The 7,752-nt window shown below is 40.0% G+C and overlaps 1 pseudogene; it reads right to left on the bottom strand.

The window, feature by feature from the left end:
* LOC102819723 overlaps nt 1-6,460 on the bottom strand; it is a 57,349-nt pseudogene extending 50,889 nt beyond the window's left edge.
* Between the last annotated feature and the right edge of the window lie 1,292 nt (nt 6,461-7,752).

Genomic DNA, 7,752 nt, shown 5'->3' with positions numbered 1-7,752 from the left:
CCTCTTCACTTTCAGCAAGCAAGGTTGTATCATCTGCATATTTCAGGTTGTTAATGAGTCTTCCTCCAATCTTGATGCCACGTTTTTCTTCATAGAACCCAGCTTCTCAGATGATTTGTTCAGCATACAGGTTGAATGAGTATGGTGAAAAAATTCAACCTCATTGCACACCTTTCTTAATTTTAAAACATTCAGTGTTCCCATGTTCTGTTTGAGCAACTGCCTCTTCACCCATGTACAGATTCCTCATGAACACAATTAAGTGTTCTGGAATATTCTTACTTTGCAATGTTGTCCATAGCTTGACATGATCCACACATTTGAAAGCCTTTGAGTAATCAGTAAAGCGCAGGTAAACATTGTTCTGGTATTCTCTGCTATCAGCCAAGATCCATCGGACATCAGCAATGATATCCCTCGTTCCATGGCCTCTTCTGAACCTGTCTTGAACCTCTGGAAGTTCTCTGTCAATGTATGCTTACAGCTGTAAAGGTGGGAGAGTCCCAAGTCCACATCAGATGAACCAAGACCAACAGATCAGACAGCAAGTAGGCAGGTAGGTACAGCAGTCAGGAATGCAGGTAACAGAGAAGCTCAGTGGCTTAAGACCAAAGAACTGGAAGGCATAGGATAAGCCAAATGCAACATCAAGATTCAGCAGATAGCAAGCAGTCTTTGTTTGGGAGCAGGTCATATCTCTGAGGAAGCCTCTTTTCAATAGATTGGCTTCTCATAAAAAGACTTCATAATAGAGTTGATTACATTATATTCTCTCATTTCGGGGATAACTACAGCATAACTGCCAAACCATTGAATCAAGTCGACACCATACCTTAATTATCACAGTACACCCCTTGTCAACTTTGCACCTGTCCATATCTCCTTAAGCCACACTCATAAATTCTAAATAAAGACAATTATAAAATAATACACAATACAGTTAACATGATGTTGTTGTGAGGTGCCATTGAGTCGGTATCGACTCATAGCAACCTTATGCACTGACCCTATTTACATCTTATATTTCACAAATTAACAAAGCAACAATGGTTGATGCACATGTAGAAAGCGACAGAGACAGAGAGAGAGAGACCTCTGGTGGTGTGATACTGTAGATGTGATGCTGTAGGTGTGTGGTGTGATGCTATAGGGTAAGCTCTGGACTGCTAATCAAAAAGTTCAAACCACCAGCCACTCCTTGGAAATGCTGTATAGGTTCACTATGAGTCAGAACTGATTCCATGGCACTTAACAAAAACAATATTTGTGTGTGTGTGTGTGTGTGTGTGTGTGTGTGTGTGTGTGTGACTGCATGTGTATGGTGATGGTTACATGCACTGGGGTCAGTTCTGATTCATAGCAACACTGTATGAGGTTTCCAAGCATGAAAATCTTACAAGAGCAGAAAGCCACATCTTTTTCCCACAGAGCAGCTGTTTGATTCAAACTGCTGACCTTGAAGTTAGCTGTACTTGTAACCCACTGTGCTACCAGAGCTTTATATATATATAAACCATCACTGAACTGCAAACCAGAAGGTCACAGTTCAAACCCACCAGCAGCTCTTCAGAAACCCTCTACAGGGTCATTATGAGTCAGAACCGACATGATGGAACTTAACAACAAAAATAACAAATATATATGTGTGTATGTATGTATGTAGATATAGATATAGATTGGATTCATGGAATGGCACTGTAGGATAAGCACCAGACTGTGAACCACAAGGTTGGCAATTCAAACCAGCTGCTCATAGGAATCCTGCAAACTAAAAGATCAGCAGTACAAATTCACCTGTCACTTCTTGGAAACTCTATATAGTATCACTATGAGTCAAAAACAACTCAATGGTATTTAACAATACCAACAACGTTGTTGTTAGGTGCTATCCAGTTGGCACAAACTCATAGTGATCCTATGCACAACAGAACTAAACACTGTTCAGTCCTGTGCCAACCTCATAAGTCCACTGCTGCTGCCACTGTGTTAATCCATCTCATTGATTTCAAAGATCAAAGATCGGCTCGAGAGAATAAAGTCAAATATTACAACAAAATGTGCAAAGAGCTGGAATCAGAAAACCAAAAAGGAAGAACATGCTCAGCATTTCTCAAGATGGGGAACTGAAGAAAAAATTCAAGCCTCGACTTTCATTGTTGAAGGATTCTCTGGACAAATTATTGAATGATGCAGAAACATCAAAAGAAGATGGAAGGAATACACAGAGTCACTGCACCAAAAGGAAATGGTTGATATTCAACCATGTCAAGAGGTAGCATATGCCAAGAGTCAATGATACTGAAGGAAGAAGTCCAAGGTACATTGAAGGATTTGGAAAAGAACAAGGCACCAGGAATTGATGGGATAAAAATTGAAATCTTTCAAGAAAGTGAGGCAGCACTGGAGACACTCTCATCTATGCCAAAAAGTTTGGAAGACAACTATCCGGCCAACTGATTGGAAGAGAACCGTATTTATGCCCATTTCAAAAAGAGGTGACCCAATGGAATGTGGAAATCACCAGACAATCTCTTTGTTATCCCATGCAAGTAAAGTTTTACTAAAGGTAATACAGAAACTACTCAAAGAATACAATGACAGAGAACTTTCAGAGGTTCAAGCCGGATTCAGAAGAGGTCAAGGAAAAAGGGATATCTTTGCTGATGTCCAATGGATCTTGGCTGAAAGCAGAGAATATCAGAAAGATGTTTATCTGTGCTTTATTGACTATGCAAAGGCTTTTAATTGCATGGATCATGACAAGATATGGACAACATTGTATTCCAGAACACTTAATTGTGCTCATGAGGACTCTCTACCTGGACCAAGAACCAGTTGTTCAAACAGAACATGGGAACACAAAATGGTTTAAAATTAAGAAAGGTGTGTGACAGGGTTGTATTCTTTCACCATACTTATTTAACATGTATGCTGAGCAAATAATATGAGGGTTATATGAAGAAAAACATGGCATCAGGATTGGAGGAAGACTCATTAACAACCTGCGATATGCAGCTGATACAACTTTGTTCACTGAAAGTGAAGAGGACTTAAAACATTTACTGATGAAGATGAAAGAACACAGCCTTCGATAAGGGTTGTATCTCAGTGTAAAGAAAACAAAAATTCTCACCACTGGACCAATAAACAGCATCCATATAAATGGAGAAAAGATTAAGGTTATCAAAAACTTTATTTTGCTTGGATCAATCATCAATACTAATGGAAGCAGCAGTCAAGAAATCAAACAACATATTGCATTAGGCCAATCTGCTGCACAAGAATAGATGCATTTGAGCTACAGTGATTGTTGTTGTTTTAGGTGCCATAGAGTTGGTACCGACTCAGAGTGATCCTATGCACTACAGAACAAAACACTGCCTGGTCCTGAGCCAATCTCACAATCATTGTTATGCCTAAGCCTATCGTTGCCATCACTGTGCCAGTCCATCTCACTGGAGGTCTTCCTCTTTTTCTTCAACCTTCCACTGTACCAAACATGATACCCTTCTCCAGTGACTGATCCCTCCTGATAATATGTCCAAATTATGAGAGAATATTTGTGCCTGCTCCAAAGAGAGGTGACCCATTGGACATTATTATTAATACCATATGCAAGCAAAATTTTGCTAAAGATAACTTTAAAACAGTGGCAATCATACATTGGCAGAGAACTTCCAGAGGTTAAAGCTGTCAGTTGATCAGGTAGTTGTCTTCCAAATTTCTTGGTATAGATGAGTGAGTGCCTTCAGTGCTTCATCAGTTTGTTGAAAGATTTCAATTTGTATTCCACCAATTCCTGGTCCTTTGTTCCTTGCCAATGCCTTCATTGCACCGTGGACTTCCTTCCTTCAATTTCATTGGCTCTTGATCATATGCAACCTCTTGAAATGGTTGAACATTGAGCATTTCTTTTTGGTACAATGACTCTGTATATTCCTTTCATCTTCTTTTGATGCTTCAGGTATCATTCAATATTTTGCCCATGGAGTTCTTCAATATTGTAATTTGAGGCTTGAATTTTTTCTTCAGTTTCCTCAACTTGAGGAATGCTCAGCGTGTTCGTCCCGTTTGGTTTTCTAACTTCAGTTCTTTGCACATTTCATTATAATACTTGACTGCGTTTTGAGCTGCCTTTTGAATTTTCTGTTCAGCTCTTTTACCTTCTCATTTCTTCCATTTGCTTTAGCTTTTCTATGCTGGAGAACAAGTTTCAGAGTCTCCTCTGACATCCATTTTGATCGTTTCCTTCTTTCTTGTCTTCTTAATGACCTTTTGCTTTCTTCCTGTATGATGTTCTTGATGTTATCCCACAACACTTCTAGTCTTTGGTCTTTGGTGTCTAACGCATCAAATCTGTTCTTCAGATGATCTCTAAATTCAGGTGGGATATCTTCAAGGTCATGTACTTGTTTTAAATGTAAATTGCCTCTATTGTGTAATGTCAATCCAATTTCTCTTTGGTAATCAGGATCAAGCGTATCACCCAATACTCTCTTCTTTGCCTGGTGATCAAAAGGCTTGAGAAGCCCAAAATTGCCAGGGGGTATTCTTAACTTCCGGTTCAATGGAATCAGTTCTGTTTCTAGTAGGAGTATTCTTCCCTTGGAACTAAAATGTCCAGACCCAAAGAGCATAGGGTCCCAGGGACAGGAAGGAAAATCTTTGCAAGTACATCACTAGGATTAATAGTGAGTGGTATCACTCCCATTTCCACCCCTTGGTTCCTGAAGCCATGAATCTTGGCTATTGGAGAAACCACACCATACATTGAACACTGGTTTCTAGCATCTGAAGCCTCCTGGAGAACATTGCCCCAACCCTGCAAGGTATTGCCACATAGTTGACAACATAGCTGTATCTATAGAAGGCCATTCCATCATCCAGTCAAGCTAGCTGCTTCACAATGATGAGAAGCATGATTGTTGTTAATTGCCATCAACTCAGTTCCTTTTTATAGCGACCCTGTATAGGGTTTCCAAGGAGCAGCTGGTGAGTTTGAACCTCCACCTTGTGACTCAAACCAAACTTTTGGTCCAGTGCTTTATCCCACAGCACCACCTCAGGACTCCAAGACCAGTGAATTCCATGAGCCTGGGCCCATTGACACATTATTTTTGCTGTGAAGTGGGTTCCTTGATCTGAGGCAATCCTGATAGGATACCATGATGGTGGTTAAGGCATGTTGTAAGTCTACAGAGTGGTAGTTTTGGCAGAAGCATTGCGTGCAGAGGAGGCAAATCTATACCTAAAGTACTGTCAATTCCTGGAGTCTTGTTTTTTGTCAATACCTTTAGTGTAGCTTGAACTTCTTCCTTCGATATAATCAGTACTTGATCATGTGCTGCCTATTGAAATGGTTGGATGTCAACCATTTCTTTTCAGTACAGTGACTCTGTGCCTGTCTCCATCTTCTTTTGATGTTTTCTGCCTCATTCAATATTTTGCCCATAGAATTCTTCAATATTGCAAGTCAAGCCTTGAATTTTTTCATTAGTTCTTTCAGCTTGAGAAATGCTGAGTGTGTTCTCCCCTTTGGGTTTTCTAATTCCAGGTCTTTGCCCACTTCATTATAATACTTGATTTCGTCTTCTCGAATTGTCCTTTGAAATTTTCTGTTCTGTTCTTTTACTTCTTCATTTCCTCCTTTCACTTTAGCATCTCTACTCTGGAGAGCAAGCTTCAGAGTCTCTTTTGACTTCCATTTTGATATTTTCTTTCTTTCCTGTCCTTTTAATGACCTTTTGCTTTCTTCCTGTATGATGTTCTTGATGTCATCCCACTGTTCTTCTGGTCTTCAATCCTTAGTGTCTAAGGCATTAAATTGGTTGTAGAAATGGTCTCCAAATTCATGTGGGATGTGTTCATATTTTGGCTCTCATGGATTTGTTCTAATTTTCTTCAGATTCAGCCTGAATTTGCATATGAACAATTGAAAGTCTGTTCTACAGTTGGCTCCTGGCCTAGTTTTGTTTTGTTTTTTGTTGTGTGTGTGTGTGTGTGTGTGTGTGTGTGTGTGCGTGTGCGTGCTTTCATGGTTTTATTTAGCACAAATAAAACTCAAAAACAGGCTGTGCAGCCTGGCACTGGGATTGGTGACTCTGATGGCCAGCTGGGCTGCTCTTTCCACAATGGCTTTGCAGTTCTTGGAGGAAACATAGTGAGCAGTCTCTACACAGCAAGATTTTTGCACATCAGCAGCACCTCTAGTTCTTTGACATTGTGACCAGGAACTTGCGGAAGCCACTGGACAGCATATGTTTTGTCTTCTTGTTGCTCCCATACCAATGTTGGGCATTAAGATCTGGCCTTTAAATCTTCTCCATACCATGTTGTCAGTGCCCCTGGGCTTGCACCAGTTATGCTTAATTTTGACATAATGATCTGATTGGTGCCGGATGAACTTCTTGGTCCTCTTTTTTATGATGTTGGGCTTCACCAGAGGTCTGAGGGCAGCCATGATGCTGGTCGAGATGGCAGCCTACTCCACAAGGAGTACAGAAGAAGTACAAGGCTCCTGGCCTTGTTTTTGCTGATGATATGAAGTTTTCCCACCTTCTTTTCCCACAGATGTAGTCTGTGTATTCCATCCAGTGAGGTCCATGTGTATAATCACCTTTTCTGTCATTTATGAAAGGTATTTGCAATGGACAAATCATTGGCCTCACAATATTCTATCAAGTGATCTCCAGTATCATTTCTATCACCAAGGCCATATTTTCCTACTACTGATCTTTCTTCTTTGTTTCCAACCTTCATAATCCAATAATCAATAATTATCAATACATCTTGACTGCACGTTTGATCAATGTCAGACTGAAGAAGTTGGTAGAATGCTTCAATTTCATCCTCACTGGCTTTAGTGGTTGGTGCATAAATTTGAATACTGGTGGTATTAACTAGTCTTCCTTGTAGGCATATAGATATTATACTATTACAGATGGCATTGCATTTCAAGATAGATCCTGAAATGTTTTTTTGGACAATAAATGCAACACCATTCCTCTTGAATTTGTCATTTCTGGCAAAGTAAGTCAAAAGGTTACCAGATTCAAAATGGCCAGTACCTGTCCATTTCAGCTCACTAATGCCTATGAAATTGATCCTATGCATTCCTTTTCATTTTTGACTACTTCTAATTTTCCCAGATTCATATTTCATACGTTCCATGTTCTGATTATTAATGAATGTTTGAAGCGGTTTCTTCTCATTTTTAATTGTGCTCAATCAGTAAATGGAGGTCTCAAAAAAACTTTATTCCATCCACATCACCACGGTCAACTCTACTTTGAGGAGGCATCTCTTCCCGAGTCACATTTTGAGTGCCTTCCAACTTGAGGGGCTCTTCTTTCAGTACTGTATCTGGCAAAATTCTGGTGCTGTTCATAATGTTTTATTTTCAGGCACACTATCTGACAGGATTCCTGGTTTGGCACTGTAGGATCAGTACTGGAATGTGAACCACAAGGTTGGCAGTTCAAACCCACCAGCTGCTCCTCGGTAACCCTATACATGGCCGCTATGTGTCCAAACCAACTCAATGATACTTAACAATAACAACAACAACATATCTGACAATTTTTTGCTGTTATTCGTATGGTTTTCAGGGGCTAAACATTCCGTAGTCCACCTCTCCTTTCTAGTCTGTCTTAGTCTGGAAAGTCGGTTGAAAGCTTCCACCATGGATGACCCTGTTAGTATTTTCAATACTGGTAGCATAGCTTCCAGCATCACAGCAACATGCAAGCAACC

This window comes from Chrysochloris asiatica, unplaced genomic scaffold, assembly GCF_000296735.1.
Source record: "Chrysochloris asiatica unplaced genomic scaffold, ChrAsi1.0 scaffold00325, whole genome shotgun sequence".
Taxonomy (NCBI): domain Eukaryota; kingdom Metazoa; phylum Chordata; class Mammalia; order Afrosoricida; family Chrysochloridae; genus Chrysochloris; species Chrysochloris asiatica.
Note: the sequence above shows the minus strand (reverse complement) of the source record. Positions and strands in the feature narration are given on the sequence as shown.